The sequence below is a fragment of the Arachis ipaensis genome, chromosome B10 (genome assembly GCF_059453495.1).
Source record: "Arachis ipaensis isolate K30076 ecotype BB chromosome B10, ASM5945349v1, whole genome shotgun sequence".
NCBI classification, from domain to species: Eukaryota; Viridiplantae; Streptophyta; class Magnoliopsida; order Fabales; family Fabaceae; genus Arachis; species Arachis ipaensis.
The window spans coordinates 80578514-80603178 of NC_142435.1; positions in this window are offsets into that span (position 1 = coordinate 80578514).

Here is a 24665-nt window from a genome sequence, read left to right on the forward strand (position 1 = left end):
AAGGCACATCAATCTCAAAGTTGGAAGCACAAATGGTGATTTTATCCAAGCAAATCCCACTTCCCACTGGGAAAAGATGGGAAGGAAGGCCAGTTTTCTAAGTTCCTAGAGATCTTCAAGAGGCTCCAAATCAACATACCATTTGCTGAGGCATTAGAACAAATGCCACTCTATGCTAAATTTTTGAAGGAGCTTATAACCAAAAAGAGGAACTGGGAGGCAAAAGAAACCATAATATTGACTGAAGAATGCAGCACCATCATACAGAAGAAGCTACCTCAAAAGCTGAAAGACCCAGGGAGTTTTCAAATCCCCTGCATCATAGGGGACATCACTATTGAGAAAGCTTTGTGTGATTTGGGAGCTAGCATAAATCTTATGTCCCTAACCATGATGAGAAGGATCAACATTGAGAAAGCCAAGCCAACAAGAATGGGACTCCAATTGGCTGACAGAACATTTAAGTTTCCACATGGAGTGGTGGAGGACTTGCTAGTGAAAGTAGGAGAATTCATTTTCCCTGCTGATTTCATTGTACTGGACATGGAAGAAGAGGCCAACACGTCAATTATCCTAGGAAGACCATTCCTAGCTACTGCTGGAGCCATCATTGATGTGCAAAAAGAGGAACTAGTCTTGAGGTTGCATGAAGAGAAAATGGTGTTCAACGTCTTCAAAGCAATGAGTTACCCCAAGGAATCCATAGGAGAATGCATGCTGGTAGACACCATGGAACAGATAGTTCAGAAAGTCTTGGAAGAAGAACAATGTGGAAGAACCATTGAGCTGGAACAAGCACCAGATGGAGAACCACCACAAGCAACCATGAGAAACTTAATCATGCCAACCACTACTGACAACAAAGATGTAGAGTCACCAAAAATAGAGCTGAAAACCTTACCACCCAGCTTGAAATATACATATCTGGGTGCTAACAACACTCAACCAGTGATCATAAATTCAAGCCTGAGTAAGGAACAAGAAGAGGAGCTTATCCAAGTGCTGAGACAACACAAGGATGCCATAGGCTGGACACTTGCAGATTTAAAAGGGATCAGTCCTTCAATGTGTATGCATAAAATCTTACTTGAAGAAGATGCCAAACCTTCAAGACAACAACAAAGGAGGCTGAACCCAACTATGAATGAAGTGGTTCAGAAAAAAATGTTGAAATTGTGGCAAGCAGGGGTGATCTACCCCATCTCAGACAGCCCTTGGGTAAGCCCGGTGCAAGTAGTCCCTAAGAAGGGAGGGATCACTGTAGTGACAAATGAGAAGAATGAATTGATACCCACAAGAACAGTGATCGGATAGCATATGTGCATTGACTACCGGAAACTTAATGAAGCCACCCGGAAGGATCACTTCCCCCTACCTTTCATGGACCAGATGCTTGAAATATTGGCAGGACATGAGTATTATTGCTTTCTAGATGGGAATTTGGGCTACAATCAAATTGTTGTAGACCCCAAGGATCAGGAAAAAACTTCATTTACTTGTCCATATGGTGTCTTTGCTTATAGGAGAATGCCCTTTGGATTGTGCAATGCACCTGCAACATTCTAAAGGTGCATGCTCTCCATTTTTTCTGACATGATTGAGAAGTTCATATAAGTATTTATGGATGATTTTTCTGTGTTTGGGAACTCATATTCTGATTGCCTATACCATCTTGCTCTTGTGCTAAAAAGGTGTCAAGAAATCAACCTAGTTTTAAACTGGGAAAAGTGCCATTTTATGGTAACTAAAGGGGTGGTTCTTGGTCACAAGATTTCAAAAGATGGCATAGAAGTGGACAAGGCAAAAGTGGAAGTAATTGAAAAATTACCTCTACCTTGCAATGTCAAAACAATCAGAAGTTTTTTGGGACACGCTGGGTTCTATAGAAGGTTTATCAAAGACTTTTCAAGGATTGCAAAACCCCTTAGCAACCTACTTGTCTCAAATACTCCCTTTGTTTTTGATAGAGAGTGCATGGTAGCCTTTGATGAACTTAAAAAAAAACTCTCCTCTGCACCTATTATAGCACCACCAAGCTGGGATCTTCCCTTTGAACTAATGTGTGATGCGTCTGATTTTGCTGTTGGTGCTATTCTAGGACAGAGGAAAAACAAGCTAGTACATGTTATTTACTATGCTTGCAAGTTTCTTAATGAGAATCAAAGGAACTATACTACTACAGAGAAAGAACTTTTAGCCATAGTTTTTGCTTTTGATAAGTTTAGATCATATCTTATTTGCTCAAAAGTAATTGTGTTCACTGATCATGCAGCACTCAAGTACTTACTTACCAAACAAGAATTTAAGCCCAGACTAATAAGGTGGATTCTACTGCTCCAAGAATTTGATATTGAGATTAAAGATAGGAGTGGAGCAGAGAACAAGGTAGTTGACCACCTCTCAAGGATCCCACAAGAAGAAGAAATACAGCAAGTAGCAGTAAATGAAAGCTTTCCTGATGAATAATTGATTATGATTCGAGTAGCCCCTTGGTTTGCAGACATAGCTAACTTCAAAGCTATTGGGGAGCTACCAACTAACATCAATAAGCACATGAGGAGGAAGCTAATTAAGGATGCCAAATACTACATCTGGGATGACCCTTATTTGTTCAAAAAGTGTGCTGATGGAATCCTAAGAAGATGTATATCCCATGAAGAAGGGCAGGAAGTGTTATGGCAGTGCCAGGATCCGCATATGGAGGTCACTTCAGTGGAGAAAGAATAGCAACAAAAGTGCTTCAATCCGGATTTTACTGGCCAACAATGTTTACGGATGCCAAGGAAATGGTATCAAGGTGTGATGAATGCCAAAGAGCTGGTAATTTAACCAAGAGAAATGAGATGCCACAGTAATTCATACTAGAGCTGGAGCTATTTGATGTATGGGGGATTGATTTCATAGGACCCTTCCCAACCTCCTACTCAAATAGCTACATATTGGTGGCTATTGATTATGTCTCAAGATGTGTAGAAGCCATAGCCACTGCAATAAATGACAACAAAGTTGTGATAAGCTTCTTGAGAAGGAACATCTTTAGCAGATTTGGAGTTCCCAGAACTCCCATTAGTGATGGGGGGACACACTTCTGCAACAAACAACTTGAGACACTCCTTCTTAGATATGGAGTAAAGCACAAAGTGGCAAACCCATACCACCCACAGACCAACGGGCAAGCTGAAATCTCCAACAGAGAGCTGAAATAAATCCTTGAAAAAACTATTGGAAGCTCAAGAAAGGATTGGTCTAAGAAGCTGGATGATGCACTATGGGCCTACAAAACAGCCGCTAAGACTCCCATTGAGATGTCTCCATACCAACTGGTATATGGCAAAGCTTGTCACTTACCAGTTGAACTTGATCATAGATCATTTTGGGCTCTAAAAATGTTAAACTATGATGAGCAAGCTGCTGGAGAAAAGAGATTAATGCAACTCAATGAGCTGGAGGAGTTCAGAAATCAAGCATATGAGAATGCAAAAATCTACAAAGAGAACACAAAAAGGTTGCATGACCAAAAGATAGCAAGAAGGGAGTTCACTGAAGGACAGAAGGTGTTACTCTACAACTCAAGACTCAAGTTCTTCCCTGGGAAACTTAAGTCTCGATGGTCAGGACCTTTCACTATACTCAAGGTGTTTCCCTATGGTCATGTGGAGCTCATGGAGGACAAGACTCAGAGAACTTTTACTGTCAATGGCCATAGACTCAAACACTACTTGGGAGGCTCCTTAGAGGAGCAGAGAGTGAGCTACAAGCTCATCTAAAGATGAAGGAATGTCAAGCTAATGACAATAAAGAAGCGCTAGTTGGGAGGCACCCCAACACTTTATCCTTCTTGATTTAATTGCTTTTCTTAGAAGTAGTTTAAAATCTATTGCTTTAGATAGTTTAATTTTCAGTCTCACATTTGTGTTACATTACCAAATTAGGATTAGTTTACAATTATAGATTAGAAAGTTTGATATTAGCTTTGGTAGCTAGATTTTTTACACTCTTTTATTTCTTTCTATTCTGGAATTGCAACTTGATGAAGGCATAACCAATGAGGAGTGAATGGGCTGAGAACTAGCTAAATTGCTAAGTTTGGTGTGGCCTCCCACCCACTTAATCTAGGCTTACAAACAATTAATAGCTTGATTTTGAAGAGTAAGCCCAGAGATTAAGTTTGGTGTGGCCACCACCAAGGATCACCTAGCAGCCCAAGTCACCTAATTTGAAAGCACTTAATGCTTTGGTTAAGAACATGAACGTGGTTTAATGAGTTCAGAGGAATTGGAATCAAAAGAAAATAAAAAGATTGATGTTACTCCATTCTTATGAACACATTAAATACACAATGATGGAACCAATTTATTAAGATGGCAAAGAATTAAGTTTGGTGTCCCAAGGGACACCCATCAGTTACAATCCAAATTACTCTTGATGAGAAAGAATGCGAAGGGGTTCATTTGTCATTACTAATGGGTTCAGTTTCAATTTCATGAGAGAAGAAGGGGCCCACATGGTAAACGACTCACAAAGCAAGAAAGTCAAAGTGTACTTGCACTTTGGAACTCAACACATGCAGAAGACACTGTGAGAAAAGAGTTGGCGCCTCTTCCCGCGCTAGGCGCCACTCCCCAAGTGGGAAAACATTTAACTCTTTTTATTTCCCACTCTTCAAACCACATCATTCACCCATTATAAAAGCCTCACCTCTCCATCTCCTCTCCCACTTCAACAATCCCCAATCACACACGAAGAGCATACACCCCTCACCTTCCTTTCTCTTTTCATCTTTTACCGTCTCTTTCCTTACTTTCTTTCTTCTTCTTTTTCTTGATTGGGACAATCAAGTCCTAAGTTTGGTGTTGGAGCAAAACCTTATTTTGCTTGCTCTTTTTTGCAACCCCCATTTTTTTTCACAACCTCAAACACACTCTCTCAACCTCATGGCACCACCAAAAAGCTCAGCCTCAAAGAAAAGAAAAACCAAGGAACCAACCTCTGGATCCTCAAGCTCTTTCAATGACTACAAGTTCCTCTCCGCATTAAACTAAAATCAATTCTATGGTTGGGTGAGTGAGAGAGAGATCATTCCAGAAGTTGGGTTTCAACTAGGGAGGAATGAGCATATTGAAATCAACATTGAGATCAACAATAGGGGTTGGTCACTTCTTTGCAACCCACCAAGGAAAGTGGTAGAGAGCTTGGTGAGGGAATTCTATGCTAACGCAGTACCTCAACCAAGGCAACAATATGGCTACATTAGCTAAGTAAGGGGGAAGTCCATTGACTACAGCCCCTCTAAAATAGAAAGAATGCTAATGGTGAAGAGGACAAGCTCCACTCGGAGCTATGAAGAAAGAATGAAGGAGCAAGACCCTGGGTTTGATGAGATCCTGAATGAAATTTGTGTGCTGAATGTACGTTGGATAAATGATAAGGATGGGATACCCAACCAATTGAGGAGAACAGATTTGAACCCCCAAGCTAGAGGGTGGTTAGAATTTGTGAGGAGGTCCCTAATCCCCACATCCAATACTTCAGAGGTGACCAAGGAGAGAGCTGTGCTCATCTACAGCATCATGAAAGGAGAGAACATCAACGTGGGGGAGATGATCGCCAACAATATCAACAAAGTGCTGAAAAGCACCAGTAACAACACAAGGTTGGCATTCCCCAGCATTATACAGAGGCTATGTGATGAGGCTGGAGTTGAAAAGATCATTGATGAGGTGCTTGTGAAGCAAGACAAATTCATAACTGCCAAAAAGATGGCCAAGGTGGTGGCTGTTCACCCACTCAACAGGGCCAGAAAACGAAGAGCTCATACTCATGGACCACAACAACAACAAGAAGAGGAAGAGGGAGAAGAGCAACTTCAATTCCTGGCACTTCAACCACCACCACACTACCAATATCAGCAGTTTCCAGAGGGATTCAACTGGGAATAATTGCAAGGAGATGTACACCAAATGAAAGGAGACCTACACCACTTGAGGGAAGATGTCAATCAACTCAAGGAGACTCAGCAACAACAATGGAGCCAAGTCAACCAGAACATTCAACAACTCCAAGGGGGTTTTGAGAACCTCAAGGAGCAGCAAGATCAGATTAACTAGGGAGAGATGCAAGGCAGCTTAGGAATGATTCTGGGATGACAATTACAACAAATGGAGAGTCTTACTGAATTCAGACACCTTTATGAAGCAAGGACTGTAGCCAGAGGGGAATATGATTGCTATGCACAAACAAAGTTGAGCTACCTGGAAGGAAAGCTAGCTGCTAACTGGAAAGGACCATACCGGATTACGGAAGTACTAGGAAAAGGTTACTATAAGGTGACCGACCTCCAAGGGCGGGAGCTCCCGAGGTCATAGCACGCCTGTAACCTAAAAAGGTACTATAGCTAGATAAAGGTCTCGAGCCAAGGTGTGCTCTTTTTCCCACAAAAGGGTTTTTAACGAGGCACTGATGAGCGGATAATTTATACCCTTTTTGGCATTATTTTTACAAAGTTTTTAATATGATTTAGCTACTTTTTATTATATTTTTATTCTTTTTTATTTAAAAATCACATTTCTGGAATTTACTATGAGTTTGTGTGTTTTTCTGTGATTTCAGGTATTTTCTGGCAGAAATTGAGGGACCTGAGCAAAAATCTTATTCAGAGGCTGAAAAAGGACTACAGATGCTGTTGGATTCTGACCCTCCTACACTCGAAGTGGATTTTATGGAGCTACAGAAGCCCAATTGGTGCGCTCTCAATTCCGTTAAAAAGTAGACATCCTAGGCTTTCCAGCAATATATAATAATTTATACTTTTCCCGAGATTTGATGGCCCAAACTGGCGTTGAAAGACAGCCTAAAATATCTTGGCGTAAAACGCCCAAACTGGCACCAAAGCTGGCATTTAACTCCAGGAACAGCCTATGCACGAAAAATCTTCAATGCTCATCCCAAGCACACACCAAGTGGGTCCCGGAAGTGGATTTCTGCACTATCTGCACTTAGTTACTCATTTTCTGTAACCCTAGGTTACTAGTTTAGTATAAAAACTACTTTAAGAGATTTATTTTATGTCTTTGATCTTTTGGAACTTGTATGTACACGTTTGGAGGCTAGCCTCATGGCCATGCCTAGACTTCTTTTCACTTATGTATTTTCTACGGTGGAGTTTCTACACCCCATAGATTAAGGTGTGGAGCTCTGTTGTTCTTCATGAATTAATGCAATTACTACTGTTTTCTATTCAATTCACGCCTACTTCTTCTCCAAGATATACTCTCATACTTAATTCAGTTAAGTCAGAATGAAGGGGTGACCCGTGACAATCACCTAATCTTCGTTACTCGCTTAGCCAAGATCTCATGCCTGACAACCACAAAGCGGTCTACATGATGTTCAACGTAGTCATTGGACGACAGCTGGAGTATATTCTCTTGGATATCTAATACACGGACCGAGTCCGTGAGATTAGTATCTTCGTGGTATAGGCTAGAATTATTGGCAGCCATTCCTGGGATCCGGAAAGTCTAAACCTTGTCTGTGGTATTCCGAATAGGGTCCGGGAAGGAATGACTGTGACGAGCTTCAAACATGCGAATGTTGGGCGCAAGTGACAGTGTGCAAAAGGATCAATGGATCTTATTCCGACGCTAATGGGAACCGACAGATGATTAACCATGTAGTAGCTGTACCTGGTATTTTTCATCCGAGACGAGAATTCTGACAGTTGATTAGCAGTGCAAAAATCGTAGAGGAGCATTTTCACTGAGAGGATTTTATAGCTTGCCATGGAAGGAAGTAACGCATGGTTGGAAGAAGGCAATAGGAAAGCAGAGGTTCAGAAGCAACAAAGCATCTCCAGACGCTTATCTGAAATTCCCACCAATGAATTACATAAGTAACTTTATCTTATTTTATGTTTTATTTATATTTTAATTATCAAAACCTCATATCAATTGAATCTGCCTGACTGAGATTTACAAGGATGACCATAGCTTGCTTCAAGCCAACAATCTCCGTGGGATTGGCCCTTACTCACGTAAGGTATTACTTGGACGACCCAGTGCACTTGCTGGTCAGTTATGCGGACTTGTGAAGAAGTGTTGAGATCACGATTCCGTGTACCAAGTTTTTGGCGCCGTTGCCGGGGATTGTTCGAGTTTGGACAACTGACGGTTCATCTTGTTGCTTAGATTAAGTAATTTTATTTTATGTTTAAGATTTTTACTTTTATTTTTTTATTTTTGAAAACAAAAAAAAATATATTTGTTCATAATTTTTAAGAATGAATTCTAGAGTTTCAAATGATATGTGAAGCCTGGCTGGCTGCTAAGCCATGTCTAATTTTTTTTTTTGGACTGAGGCTTTCACTTATTATTGCAGGAGCTTTTTGATTCCCATCAATTTGGCTGTTGTATGTAATGCTCTGCTGAAGCTTGGCTGGCCATTTGGCCATGTCTAATCTTTTGGACCGAAGCTTTCACATAAAGCTTGGCAGGCTATTTAGCCATGTCTAAATTTTTGGACCGAAGCTTTAGACTAACATTGCATGATTCCTGGAATTCTTATTAAAAATTTTGAATTTCTTTTTTTTCTTTTTCCAAAATAATTTTTCAAAAAATACAAAAAAAAAAATAAAACCATAAAAAACCAAAAAAAATTTATGTTTCTTGTTTGAGTCTTGTGTCAAGTTTTAAGTTTGGTGTCAATTGCATCTTTTTAATTTTCTTAAAATTTTTGAAAATTTATGCATGTGTTCTTCATTAATCTTCAAGTTGTTCTTGATGATTATCTTTGTTTGATCTTTACATTTTCTTGTTTTGTGTCTTTTCTTGTTTTTCATATGCATTTTCAAGTTATTAGTGTCTAAACATTAAAAATTTTTAAGTTTGGTGTCTTGCATGTTTTTCTTTTCCTAAAAATTTTCAAAAATATGTTCTTGATGTTCATCATGATTTTCAAAGTGTTCTTGGTGTTCATCTTGACATTCAAAGTGTTCTTGCATGCATTTTTGTTTTGATCTTCAATTTTTATGCTTTGTTTCATTTTTGATGTTTTTCTCTCTCATCATTAAAAATTCAAAAATAAAAGAAAAAACATATCTTTCCCTTTTTTTCACTCATAAATTTCGAAATTTTGAATTGATTTAGTCAAAAAGTTTTAAAAATTTGATTGTTTCTTGTTAGTCAAGTCAAAATTTTAATTTACAAACTCTATCTTTTCAAATCTTTTTCAAAATCAAATCTTTTTCAATTTTCTTTCATGTTTTACGAAAATTTTAAAAAATTTGATTTTCAAAATCTTTTTCTTATTTTTATCTCATATTTTCGAAATTAATGCTAACAATTAATGTTTTGAGTCAAAAATTTCAAGTTGTTACTTGCCTATTAAGAAAGGTTGAATCTTTGAATTCTAGAATCATATCTTTTAGTTTCTTGCTAGTCAAGTAATCAACTTTAATTTCAAAAATAAAATCTTTTTAATTTCCTTTTCAAATCTTCTTCAAAATGATTTTTAATCATATCTTTTTCAAAAATTTAATTTCAAAATCTTTTTCTAACTTCTTATCTTTTCAAAATTGATTTTCAAATCTTTTTCAATTAACTACTTGACTTTTTGTTTGGTTTTAAAAAGTTTACTATTTCAATCATATCTTTTTCAAAACCACCTAACTACTTCTCTCTCTAATTTTTGAAAATCACTAACCATTTTTTAAAAAAATTCCTTTTAATTAATTAATTATTTTAAATTCTAATCTTATTTTATTTTCCCCCTTAATTTTCGAATTCTAATTAATTAATAAAATAAAAACAAAAATATTTTTCTTTTATTTTAAAATTCGAATTTCTTATCCCTCCTATCTCTCTCTAGTTATCTATTTATTTACCAACAATTCTCTTCTTCTTATAATTCGAACCCTCTCCCTCTCTGTGTGTTCGAATTCTTCGTCTCCCTTCTTCATTCTATTTCTTCTATTCTTCTACTCACATAAAGGAATCTCTATACTGTGACATAGATGATTCTTCTTCTTCTCTGTTCTCTTCTTTTTCATATGAGCAGGAGCAAGGATAAGAACATCCTTGTTGAAGCTGATCCGAAATCTGAAAGGACTCTAAAGAGGAAGCTAAGAGAAGCTAAAGCACAACACTCTGGAGAGGACTTGACAGAATTTTTCGAAAAAGAAGAAGAGATGGCCGAACCAAATAACAATGGTAGAGATGCAAGAAAGATGCTTGGTGACTTTATTGCACCCTCTTCTGACTTCTGTGGAAGGAGCATATCAATTCATGCAATTGGAGCAAACAACTTTGAGCTTAAGCCTCAATTAGTTTCTCTAATGCAGCAGAATTGCAAGTTTCATGGACTTCCACTGGAAAATCCTCATCAGTTCTTAGCTGAATTCTTTCAAATATGTGACACTATTAAGATCAATGGGGTTAATCCTGAGGTCTACAGACTTATGCTTTTCCCCTTTGCTGTAAGAGACAAAGCTAGGACATGGTTGGATTCACAACTTAAAGATAGCCTGAACTCTTGGGAAAAGTTGGTCAATGCTTTCTTGGCCAAATTCTTTCCACCTCAAAAGTTGAGCAAGCTTAGAGTGGAAGTCCAAACCTTCAGACAAAATGAAGGTGAATCCCTCTATGAAACTTGGGAAAGATACAAGCAATTGATCAGGAGGTGCCCTTTTGACATGTTTTCAGAATGGAGCATCATATGTATATTCTATGATGGTCTGTCTGAATTGTCCAAGATGTCATTGGGCCACTCTACTGGAGGATCTCTTCATCTGAAGAAGACGCCTGCAGAAGCCCAGAAACTAATTGAAATGGTTGCAAATAACCAATTCATGTACACTTCTGAAAGAAATCCTGTGAATAATGGGACAACTCAGAAGAAAGGAGTTCTTGAGATTGATACTTGGTGCACAGAAATTGTGATTACACTTTGATTATGTAAAATTCATCGCTCTTTCTTTCCCTGGTAATGGCGCCAAAAATATGATGCCAATACCATGGTTCACAACTTCGCACAACTAACCAGCAAGTGCACTGGGTCGTCCAAGTAATACCTTACGTGAGTAAGGGTCGAATCCCACGGAGATTGTTGGTATGAAGCAAACTATGGTCACCTTGTAAATCTCAGTCAGGTGGATATAAAATAGTAATATGGTTTTCGAAAATAATTAATAAGATAGGGATAGAGATACTTATGTAAATCACTGGTGAGAATTTCAGATAAGCGAATAGAGATGCTTTCGTTCCTCTGAACCTCTGCTTTCCTGCTATCTTCATCCAATCAGTCTTACTCCTTTCCATGGCTGGCTTTATGTAATGCATCACCATTGTCAATGGCTACTTTCGGTCTTCTCTCGGGAAAATGATCCAAATGCCTTGTCACGGCACGGCTAATCGTCTGGAGGCATCACCCTTGTCAATGGTTTACATCCTATCCTCTCAGTGAAAATGGTCAACGCACCCTGTCACGGCACGGCTATTCATCTGTCGGTTCTCGATCATGCTGGAATAGGATTTACTATCGTTTTGCGTTCTGTCACTACGCCCAGCAATCGCGAGTTTGAAGCTCGTCACAGTCATTCAATCATTGAATCCTACTCAGAATACCACAGACAAGGTTTAGACTTTCCGGATTCTCTTGAATGCCGCCATCAATCTAGCTTATACCACGAAGATTCTGGTTAAGAGATCTAAGAGACACTCATTCAATCGAAAGTAGAACGGAAGTGGTTGTCAGGCACACGTTCATGGGGAATGATGATGATTGTCACGTTCATCACATTCAGGTTGAAGTGAGAATGAATATCTTAGAAGCGAAATAAGATGAATTGAATAGGAAACAGTAGTACTTTGCATTAATCTTTGAGGAACAACAGAGCTCTACACCTTAATCTATGGAGTGTAGAAACTCTACTGTTAAAATTACATAAGTGAAAGGTCCAGGCATGGCCGAATGGCCAACTCCTCTGATCTAAGTACCAGGCGTCCAAAGATGATCAAAGGATCAAAAGATAATCCAAAGATGTCTAATACAATAGTAAAATGTCCTATTTATAATAAACTAGTCACTAGGGTTTACATAAGTAAGTAATTGATGCATAAATCCACTTCCGGGGCCCACTTGGTGTGTGCTTGGGCTGAGCCTTAACTTTCCACGTGCAGAGGCCATTTGTGGAGTTGAACGCCAGGTTTTGATCCATTTCTGGCGTTCAACTCTGGTTTTTGATTCCTTTCTGGCGCTGAACTCCAGAATTGGGCAGAGAGCTGGCGTTGAACGCCAGTTTGCGTCGTCTAAACTTTGGCAAAGTATGGACTATTATATATTGCTGGAAAGCCCTGGATGTCTACTTTCCACCGCAATTGGAATCGCGCCATTTCGAGTTCTGTAGCTCCAGAAAATCAATTTTGAGTGCAGGGAGGTCAGAATCCAACAGCATCAGCAGTCCTTCTTCAACCTCTGAATCTGATTTTTGCTCAAGTTCCTCAATTTCAGTCAGAAAATACCTGAAATCATAGAAAAACATACAAACTCATAGTAAAGTCCAGAAATGTGAATTTAACATAAAAACTAATGAAAACATCCCTAAAAGTAACTAGATCCTACTAAAAACATACTAAAAACAATGTCAAAAAGCGTATAAATTATCCGCTCATCAATACTCTGAATGCCATATTGGCTCAGAATAAAATATTGACTCAGCAAGTCAATATGATTTCTCAGAGTCTGATTGGAATGCAAGTTGCATCCAGCAGTACTCAAGAAGCTTCCTCTGAAGGAGAAACTTATGACCCTTAGAATCCTGTAATGGATTAGGTGAATTACATGGGAGAATCCTATGGAAACACCTATAATCCTTTATGGAAGAATCATCCTAAATTTCTCATGGAAGGATCAGCAGAAGCCTAATCAAGGTTTCAACAATAATAATGGTGGAAGAAATAGGTATGGCAATAGCAAGCGTTTTCCATCATCTTCTGAGCAACAGACAGAGAATTTTAAGCAGAGCCACTCTGACTTAGCAACCATAGTCTCTGATCTATCTAAGACCACTCTCAGTTTCATGACTCAAACAAGGTCCTCCATTAGAAATCTGGAGGCACAAGTGGGTCAACTAAGTAAAAGAGTTACTGAAATCCCTCCTAGTACTCTCCCAAGCAATACAGAAGAGAACCCAAAAAGAGAGTGCAAGACCATAACTATAACCAACATGGCAGAACCTGGAGAGGAAGAAAAGACAGTGATTTCCAATGAGGAAGACCTCAATGGACGTCCACTAGCCACTAAGGAGTTCCCTATTGAGGAACCAAAGGAATCTAAGGCTCATATAGAGACCATAGAGATTCCACTAAACTTACTGTTGCCATTCATGAGCTCTAATTAGTATTCTTCCTCTGAAGAGGATGAAGACATTGTTGAAGAGCAAGTTGCTTAGTATCTAGGATCAATCATGAAGCTGAATACCAAGTTGTTTGGTAATAAGACTTGGGAGGATGAACCTCCATTGCTCATCAATGAACTGAATACCTTGGTTCAATAGAAATTACCTCAGAAGAAATCGGATCCCGAAAAATTCTTAATACCCTGTATCATAGGCGCCATGACCTTTTAGAAGGCTCTGTGTGACCTTGGGTCAAGTATAAACCTCATGCCACTCTCTGTAATGGAGAAACTAGGGATATTAGAGGTACAAGCTGCTAAAATCTCACTAGAGATGGCAGACATTTCAAGGAAACAAGCTTATGGACTTGTAGAGGATGTCTTAGTGAAGGTTGAAGGCTTTTACATCCCTGCTGATTTCATAATCCTAGACACTAGGAAGGATGAAGATGAATCCATCATCCTTGGAAGACCCTTCCTAGCCACAGCAAGAGCTATGATTGATGTGGACAGAGGAGAGTTAGTTCTTCAATTGAATGAGGACTACCTTGTGTTTAAGTCTCAAGGATCTTCTTCTGTAACCATGGAAAGGAAGCATGAAAAGCTTTTCTCAATACAGAGTCAAACACAGCCCCACACTCAACTTCTATGTTTGGTGTTGGGAGGCCACCACTAAGCTCTGAGTCTATGTGAAGCTCTCTAATAGCTTCACTATGAAGCTATTGACATTAAAGAAGCGCTTGTTGGGAGGCAATCCAATGTTTTTTAATTATATTTATATATTTATTTTCCATTGTTATTTTATGTTTTCTTTAGGTTGATGATCATGTGAAGTCACAAAAACAAATGAAAAATTATAAACAGAATGAAAAACAACATCAAAAATAGCACACCTTGGAGGATAGGCTTACTGGCGTTTAAACGCGAGTAAGGATAGCAGAATGGGCATTCAACACCCAGCCTGGCAGCATTCTGGGTGTTAAACGCCAGAATGGGCAGCACTCTGGGCGTTAAACGCCAGAATGGACAGCACTCTGGGTATTTAACGCCAGAAATGGGCAGCAGGCTGGCATTTAACGCCAGGAAAGGTAGTAGAGTTGGCGTTAAACGTCAGGATTGGCACAGAATGGGCGTTTAAATGCCAGAATGGTGCAGGGAGCAGAATTTCTTGACACCTCAGGAGTCTCCATCTACCCTACCTCTTCTTCTCTCCTCTTCACACCTTTCTATAACACTCTTCCCCAAATACCCTTGACCAATCCCATCAATAACTCTTCCCCAAATACCCTTCACCTATCAAATCCTACCCTCTTCTCCATATTCTCTTCACTACTCACATCCATCTATCATAAAACCCCACATACCTCACCATTCAAATTCAAACCATTTCCCTCCTAGACCCACCCCTTCATGACCGAATCGCCTCTCCCTCCTACCCTATAAATAACCCTCCTCACTCCCTTCCTTTTCACATATCATAACCACCTAACACCCCCCTTGGCCAAACCATTCACACACCTCCATCTCCTCCATCTCTTCTTTTTCTAATCCCTTCTTTTTTCTTTTGCTCGGAGCAAACCTTTTAAGTTTGGTATGGGAAAAAGCTCTGCTTTTTATTTTTCCATAACCATTAATGGAACCTAAGGCCGGAGAAACCTCTAGAAAGAGGAAAAGAAAGGCAGTTGCTTCCAACTCCGAGTCATAGGAGATAGAGAGATTCATCTCAAAAACCCATCACTAGAAAAAGGATAGAGCAAACAAGAGAGCCAACTCATAGACCTCAACAAGAGCATGAGGAAGTCCCTCATCATGAAATCCCTAAAATGCCTCAAGGGATGCACTTTCCTCCATAATTTTTGGGAGCAAATCAACACCTCCATAGGAGAATTGAGTTCCAACATGGGACAACTAAGGTTGGTGCACCAAGAGCACTCCATCATCCTCCATGAAATTAGAGAAGACCAAAGAGCCATGTGGGAGGAGCAACGAAGGCAAGGAAGAGACATAGAGGAGCTCAAGCACTCAATAAGATCTTCAAGAGGAAGAACTAGCCGCTATCACTAAGGTGGACCCGTTCTTTAATTTTCTTGTTCTTATTTTTTCTGTTTTTCAAAAATTATGCTTTATGTTTTGTCTATGTTTGTGTCTTTATTACATAATCATTAGTCTCTAGTGTCTATGTCTTAAAGCTATGAATGTCCTATGAATCCTTCACCCTTCTTAAATGAAAAATGTTTTTAATTGCAAAAGAACAAGAAGTACATGATTTCGAATTCTATCTTGAAATTAGTTTAATTATTCTGATGTAGTGGCAACACCTTTTGTTTTCTGAATGAATGCTTGAACAGTGCATATTTTTGATATTGTTGTTTATGAATGTTAAATTTGTTGGCTCTTGAAAGAATGATGAAAAAGGAGAAATATTGTTGATAATCTAAAAAATCATGTAATTGATTCTTGAAGCAAGAAAAAGCAGTGAAAAGCTTACAGAAAAAAAAAGGCAAAAAAAATTAAAGAAAAAAGAAAGAAAGAAAAAGAAAAAGCAGAAAAGGCCAATAGCCCTTTAAACCAAAAGGCAAGGGTAAAAAGGATCCAAGGCTTTGAGCATTAATGGATAGGAGGGCCCCAAAGGAATAAAATCTTGGCCTAAGCGGCTAAACCAAGCTGTTCCTAACCATGTGCTTGTGGCGTGAAGGTCCAAGTGAAAAGCTTGAGACTGAGCGGTTAAAGTCGTGGTCCAAAGAAAAAAGAGTGTAGTTAAGAGCTCTGGGGACCTCTAAATGGGGACTCTAGCAAAGCTGAGTCACAATCTGAAAAGGTTCACCCAGTTATGTGTCTGTGGCATTTATGTATCCGGTGGTAATACTGGAAAACAAAATGCTTAGGGTCATAGCCAAGACTCATAAAGTAGCTGTGTTCAAGAATCAACATACTGAACTAAGGGAATCAATAACACTATCTGAATTTTGAGTTCCTATAGATGCCAATCATTCTGAACTTCAAAGGATAAAGTGAGATGCCAAAACTGTTCAGAAGAAAAAAGGCTACAAGTCCCGCTCATCTAATTGAAGCTAATCTTCATTGATAAGTTTGGAATTCATTGTATATTCTCTTCTTTTTATCCTATTTTGTTTTCAGTTGCTTCGGGACAAGCAACAATTTAAGTTTGGTGTTGTGATGAGCGGATAATTTATACCCTTTTTGGCATTGTTTTTACATTATTTTTAGTATGATTTAGCTAGTTTTTATTATATTTTTATTAGTTTTTATTTAAAAAATCACATTTCTGGACTTTACTATGAGTTTGTGTGTTTTTCTGTTATTTCAGGTATTTTCTGGCTGAAATTGAGGGACCTGAGCAAAAATCTGATTCAGAGGCTAAAAAAGGACTGTAGATGCTGTTGGATTCTGACCCTCCTGCACTCGAAGTGGATTTTCTGGACTTACAGAAGCTCAATTGGCGCGATCTCAATTTCGTCGGAAAGTAGACATCCTGGGCTTTCCAACAATATATAATTATTTATACTTTGCCCGAGATTTGATGGCCCAAACTAGCGTTCAAAGACAGCCTAAAACATCATGGCGTAAAACGCCCAAAATGGCACCAGAATTGGAGTTAAACGCCCAAACTGGCACCAAAGCTGGCGTTTAAATCCAGGAACAGCCTATGCACGAAAATGCTTCAATGCTCAGCCCAAGCACACACCAAGTGGGCCCTAAAAGTGGATTTCTGTAACCCTAGGTTACTAGTATAGTATAAAAACTACTTTTAGAGATTTATTTTATGTCTTTGATCTTTTGGAACTTGTATGTACACGTTTGGAGGCTGGCCTTACGGCCATGCCTAGACCTCTTTTCACTTATGTATTTTCTACAGCGGAGTTTCTACACCCCATAGATTAAGGTGTAGAGCTCCGCTGTTCTTCATGAATTAATGCAATTACTACTGTTTTCTATTCAATTCACGCCTACTTCTTCTCCAAGATATACTCTCGTACTTAATTCAGTTAAGTCAGAATGAAGGGGTGACCCGTGACAATCACCCAATCTTCGTTACTCGCTTAGCCAAGATCGCATGCCTAACAACCACAAAGCGGTTTACATGATGTTCAACGTAGTCATTGGACGACAGCTGGAGTATATTCTCTTGGATATCTAATACACGGACCGAGTCTGTGAGATTAGTATCTTCGTGGTATAGGCTAGAATTATTGGCATCCATTCTTGGGATCCGAAAAGTCTAAACCTTGTCTGTGGTATTCCGAGTAGGATCCGGGAAGGAATGACTGTGACAAGCTTCAAACCTGCGAATGTTGGGCGCAAGTGACAGTGTGCAAAAGGATCAATGGATCTTATTCCGACGCTAGCGGAAACCGACAGATGATTAGCCATGCGATAGCTGTACCTGGTATTTTTCATCCGAGACGAGAATTCCGACAGTTGATTAGCCGTGCAGAAACCTTAGAGGACCATTTTCACTGAGAGGATCTTATAGCTTGCCATGGAAGGAATTAACACATGGTTGGAAGAAGGCAATAGGAAAGCAGAGGTTCAGAAGCAATAAAGCATCTCCAGACACTTATCTGAAATTTCTACCAATGAATTACATAAGTAACTTTATCTTATTTTATGTTTTATTTATATTTTAACTATCAAAACCTCATAATCAATTGAATCTGCCTGACTGAGATTTACAAGGACGACCATAGCTTACTTCAAGCCGACAATCTCCGTGGGATCAACACTTACTCATGTAAGGTATTACTTGGACGACCCAGTGCACTTGCTGGTCAGTTATGCGGAGTTGTGAAGAAGTGTTGAGATCACGATTCCATGTACCAGCACCAGGCCAAGACCTAAATGCGGCCCGACTTGTAGGGTAACCCGACACATGTACATACTCTTATTTACATTTTTGATTCATGGCATTTTATTCTAATAAAAATAGAGATTCCCTAAAAAGGTTTCCTACCAAGGCGCATTGATTTACGCTCGAAAAACGCAAAATTCATCCCCCGACTAGGAAAGGTCGGCGAGGTGAAGCGACGAGGTCCAAATTTATGTGAGAAGTTATAAAAGCAACCCGTATAAAATGGCCTGACGAGGTCAGATGAAAAGCAGGGTTGCAAAAAATAACTAGAAAAGGGCCGACACAGAAGTCGGACCAGCTAAAGGATTACTAAAAAGGAACATTTTCTTCTTAACCATGCGAAAAAGGTTGAAAAACCTAGTGTTAAAATTGCTAAGCTAAAAGGTAGGAGTCCAAAAAGGATGCTACTTAAAAGGCAAAGGCAACCAAAAAGCCAAACAAGGCTCAAAAGTCGTCCAAATAAACTAAAAAGAAAAGGTTCTGCATAAGAACACTACCTAGAAAGTTATTGGAAACCGACTAAAAGCCTGCAACACAGAACACCGAGCTGCAGGGACGAAATCACCAAAAGCAGAATAAGGTAACTCGGGAAAGTTGTCAACACAACTAGAGAAAGTGTAGACCAACACACAAAAGGGTAGAAGTTCTTGAAAGAACACCACCCCAAGGTCATCAGGAAGGACGCTAGTCAGAAAAGACCAACACCTAACTCTGGTAAATAGCTAGGCAAAAATCGACAGCGGAACGCCACCCTAAGAAGGAAACCATAAAAGGGTGAAACAGCAACCAAAGGATATGAGCATTTCTTAGAAGCCAGCCAATACACTACAAGAATAGCCAAAACAAAGTTTCAAAAAGTTAAAGCATTAAAACTCAAAGGTTACCTAATAGCAACCAAAGAGTGAAAGTGTTTTGATTAAAAACTAAAAGGTTGCTAGAAAGCAACCACAGTCACCCAGAGAGCCATTCAAAAGATTACAATATAAAGAGTTTAAAAGGACCACAGGTCGGACTATACCAGCATATAATCAAAAGAGAAGAAAAAAAAGAGAAGTCACAAGGAATCCAGCTTCGCCCCCGTCGCTGCATCCTGAGGAGATGGAGGAATAACTGAAATCGGGATGGCCCCGACAACACCATCAGGGCCATTCAGGATATCCACATCGGAGTCCGCCTCAGGTCGGGACGTCTCAACAGAAGGGGTCACAGAAACCTTGTAGGAGAATCAGGAGCGGAAGTCTCATCATCATCAGGGGCCGGCACAATCTTACCATCCTCGACAACATTATCCACACTGAACAAGGTAAGGTCGGCATCTAGAGTAAGCACCCGAGCTTGAGCCTTCAAGTTCTCTTACAGGGCGGTCATGCCATTTACTATGTGCCCCTGTAACTCGGCATAGTCATCATAAGAGGATTGAAGCTTCTCCTTAACCTCAAGAAGCTCTCCATAGGTCCAAATATAGCTCTCCTTAGCCTTCTTCGCCATCTCCTCTGCCATGTTAGCAGCCACCTCTGCCACAGTAGCTCGGGCTTTCTCCTTCTCCAAAGACAGCTCCTGCCCAACATTCTTCGCCTGTAGCTCAAGCCTTAATCCCTCTACCCTATCATAATTAGTCTTAGCTTTCCCAAGAAAGGCACTAGTTGTGTTGATAGGAGATTTCTTAAATTCCCTCGACAGAGCAATGCTAAGGTTGGCCATCCGAATACTGTTGCTAGATATAAAATCAAGATGATGGAGAATGGACACATCATCACTCGGAATGAAGCCATACGGTGCAATATGCTCCGCAGCAAAGGCCACGCCGTTAAAGTCCTTGTCGTTAAGATCGTAAGCTCCAGTAGTCCTCGGCTTCTAGGGAGAAGGCCCAGATGAAGATGGGGAAGAGGCAGCACCAGAAGTTGCCAGAGGCGGATCAGCAGAGGCCACCCGAGCTTGAGGAGTTGGAATAATCTCCCTCGGACCTTGAGGTCCCGAGTCCGGCTTCTTCGAAGGGACCTAGGAAGAACCCTCCCCCGACGTCTTTTTCTGTAAATTCTGGGCGGCCACTGTCTTCTTGGTCTTGCGGAAGACCCTCATCGAATCAGAACTAGCAACCTTCTCTGAAAAAAGGAATCACAAAAATAGTTATATAGTGGACAAAAACAAACAAACGACAATAAATTTCTTTTTGGAAAGTCGGGCGCTACCTAGCTCAGAACGGAGAAGAGCAGGATTTCTTAAAAAAAAATTTTGTGCCCAAATGAGGAGGTTCCCCCCAGTGCTCCTCCAAAACAACCACAAAGGCTATCTCTACCTCATCAAGACTCTCTAAAGAATACTTAAGAACTATAGGGTTTTCTTGCCACCAAAGGGGAAAGAGAGGTTCTTTGTTCTCGTCAAGAAAGAAGGGGTGAACACCATCTACAGCCCGAACATTGAAGTAGAAGTTTTTAAAATCATGAAAGGAGTCATCATAAATGGAAAAGACTTTTTTACCCTGGGTAGCCCAAAAAGAGATCCAAGAAGCCTTCTTCTTGGCCGCCCCTGGCTTGGTCAGCACAAACAAATAAAGGAATAGACAAAGGGAAGGTCGGACACCTAATTCTTGACACATTAACTGAAATATCTTTATGAAAGCCCAAGAGTTGGGATGAAGCTGGGATGGGGCAAGCTTGCAGTTCCACAAGATGTTAGACTCAAACTCGGTAAAAGGAAGGGTAACACTTAACTTGGTGAAAAAGTAATCATATGCATAAAAGAAAGGACACTCCGCCCGACTTAAGGGAGGAAAACTAACCTTCTCCTGAGGGTCGGGCGACACCAGCTCGTAGTTCTTCTCATCCTCTCTATTCTCACAGACCCTATGATACCTCCTAAACTTCTCACAGTACTCCCGATTTGCTATAGTAACACATCCTAACACTACAGAATCTAACCAGTCAGCCATACCAGGAGGAATCTTTGTGGACATTTCAACAATATTTCTACGAGAAGACATAAAAAGTATACTTACAGCAAGAAAATGAAAGGGGCATCACTACCAAACAACTCGGTCAGAAAATAAGAAGACAAAAAAGCAAACAGTAAACAGTAACACATGCAGCAAAAGGGTGCCCCAAGGTTCACACGAACAAATATCACCACTGAAACCCAGAGGCACACTTTGGAGGCAATGCAGACACAGAAAAGAAAAGTGCAAAACATCAAAGAAAACCCAAAACCCCCAACCTTTTCAAAACAACAAAAAAGAACGAAAGATCAAAAGCTTTAAATGAAAAGCAGAAGCATGCAGCAAAAACCATACATCAAGCAGAAGGATCGCGACCATGAAATGCGAAGAGCGCAAAATAGAGTACCAACCTACAACGAGAAGAAGCAGTAGCGACGAATGCGCAGCAAAATCACAGACGGTTTGCACCAACAAACACCTCGAAGCCTCAAGGAAAGGAAAAAAGCTTGGGGCAAGTAATGAGTGGATAATTTACATCCTTTTTGGCATTGTTTTTACATAGTTTTTGGTATGTTTTAGTTACTTTTTATTATATTTTTATTAGTTTTTATTCAAAAATCACATTTCTGGACTTTACTATGAGTTTGAAAGTTTTTCTGTAATTTTAGGCATTTTCTGACTGAAATTGAGGGACCTGAGCAAAAATCTGATTCAGAGGCTGAAAAAGGATTACAGATGCTGTTGGATTCTGACCTCCCTACACTCGAACTAGATTTTTCGGAGCTACAGAAGCCCAATTGGCACGCTCTTAATTGCGTTCGAAAGTAGACATCCTGGGCTTTCCAGCAATATATAATAGTTCATACTTAGCCCAAGATTTAATTGCCCAAAACTGGTGTTCAAAATCTGCCTAAAAATTCTGGCGTAAAACGCCCAAACAGGCACTAGAATTGGAGTTAAACGCCCAAACTGGCACCAAAGCTGGCGTTTAACTCCAGAAACAGCCTATGCTAAAAAAAGCTTCAATTCTCAGCCCAAGCACACACCAAGTGGGTCCCGAAAGTGGATTTCTGCACTATTTGCACTTAGTTACTCATTTTCTGTAACCCTAGATTACTAGTCTAGAATAAAAATTACTTTTAGAGATTCATTTTGGGGATATATGACATTTTTACATTTCATATTGTATCTTTGACGGCATGAGTCTCTAAACCCCATAGGTGGGAGTGAGGAGCTCTGCTGTGTTTCAATGGATTAATGCAATTACTACTGTTTTCTATTCAATCACGCTTGATTCTGTTCTAAGATACTGACTCGTACTTTAATATAGAGAATATGATGATCTGTGACACTCATCATTATCCTCAACCTATGAACGCGTGCCTGACAACCACTCCTGTTCTATCTGAGCTCAACGTAGTCATTGGGCGACAGCTTGAGTGCGTATCTCTTAGGTTTCTAATCCACGGACCGAGTCCGGAGGTTAGAACCTTCGTGGTATAGGCTAGAACCAATTGGTAGCATTCCTGGGATCCGAAAAGTCTAAACCTTGTCTGTGGTCGAGTAGGATTCGGGAAGGGATGACTGTGATGAACTTCAAACTCGCGAATGTTGAGCGCAGTGACAGTGTGCAAAAGGACAATGGTCCTATTCCAACGCTAGTGGGAACCGACAGATGATTAGCCGTGCGGTGACAGTGCATATGGATTTTTTTCATCCGAGAGGATCATACAGCTTGCGATTGAAGGAAGCCATGCATGTTTGGAGAAGAAGACAGTAGAAAAGCAGAGTTTCAGACGACATAGCATCTCCGAAACCTCAGCCTGTTCCCCATTACTGAATCACAAGTACTGTTTATTTCATATTATTTATTTTCATAAATATAACCACTATTATCATTAATCTCCTGACTAAGATTTACAAAATAACCATAGCTTACTTCAAGCCGACAATCTCCGTGGGATCGACCCTTACTCACGTAAGGTATTACTTGGACGACCTAGTGAACTTGCTGGTTAGTTGTGTGGAGTTGTGAAAAGTGTAATCACAATTTCGTGCACCAGCAAGTTAAAGTGAGAAAAGGATTTTTCTCTGGGAGAAAGCAAAAGAAAACAGACGGAAGCAAGAAACTAAAGAATGTGAAACCACTTTGATTTCAAACAAAATGCAAAGAGGGAAACGAAACGGCAAAGAAATAAAGGCCCAATTAAAAGGCTTTTAAAGCGCTTGTATGAATCCAAAAAAGTAACGCACTCGAGAATGGCGCAGCATTTAAAGAGGGAAAGAAGGAATGCTTCGCGTTTTGAAACAGCATTAAAGACACAAAGCCCAGGCGAATGGAATAACAGCACCTCAGGTACGATCAACAAAAATATAATTTAGCTCAACCTCCCCTGGAAAAGGTCAAAGCTCGGGAATGAGCACAATCTCAAGTTGGTCCGAGCTATAGGGTCGGGTTGGTTGGAGACAAAGGGACCGGCCTCATGAAAGGTTGGTCCGCTACTAACCTCTTCACAAAAGACCTCGGAAAAGATGCCACAGAGGCCCAAAACAAAGAACCACTGCCTTCTAGGACGCGGTTGACAAAAGATACGATCTCACCCACAAAAAGATAACATAAGATAAAAAACTTATCTCGAAGGGAGATCGTCATACACCACTATAAATACACTGGAGCACCCAGGTATAACTCATACTCCAATTCTACTAAAAACCTGCCTAAAGCTTGTACTGACTTAAGCATCCGAGTCTCTTGCAGGTACCACCCCTCGGTGATCAACAACCAGCAGCACCTCCAAGTCGGACGTGACAGGCTTAACCAGACCGGAAGATCTCGTCCGAGATCGACCTCAACGTTTCAGGTAACCCTCGGAACACGTAGCCTACGGAGTTTAAGCAGACTAGTTACAAACACACAATTCTGAGTTTTTGAGTTAAAACAGCATATACAAATTATCTCTCAAAATCAACCCTCTATGGAAACAAAGATACAAAAGAGAGAGAGAGAGTTTATAACAAAATATCCAAAATACACAAAAGAGATATCAAGAGATTCTCCACTCCGTCACCATCTAGAAACTCACCGAGGGGGATTGTGACCTGCATCTGAAAAACGACAACAGAATAAGATATGGGAACTTGAGGTTCTCAGTATGGTAACAGTGCCCAATATGTAAGATATAATGTTTTGGGATGCCAAAGGCAATCCTAGAACTTCACATAAAACTAAAGATCCAAACTTAAAGCAATGCTAAATTTAAAACCATAACTTATAATGAAACATGGGTAATCTAACTTAGGGAATTTCTAACTAAACCAACACCGATATCCCACGGCCTTCACCATCCAAACCTCCACGTGATTCCATCGCCACCTGATGTGCGAGTATCTTATACCTTATGACAAGTCATCTTAGCCTATTTTAACTAGTCTTTTTCTTTTGTTTTCATTAGAATTATGCACTTTCTTGAGCTA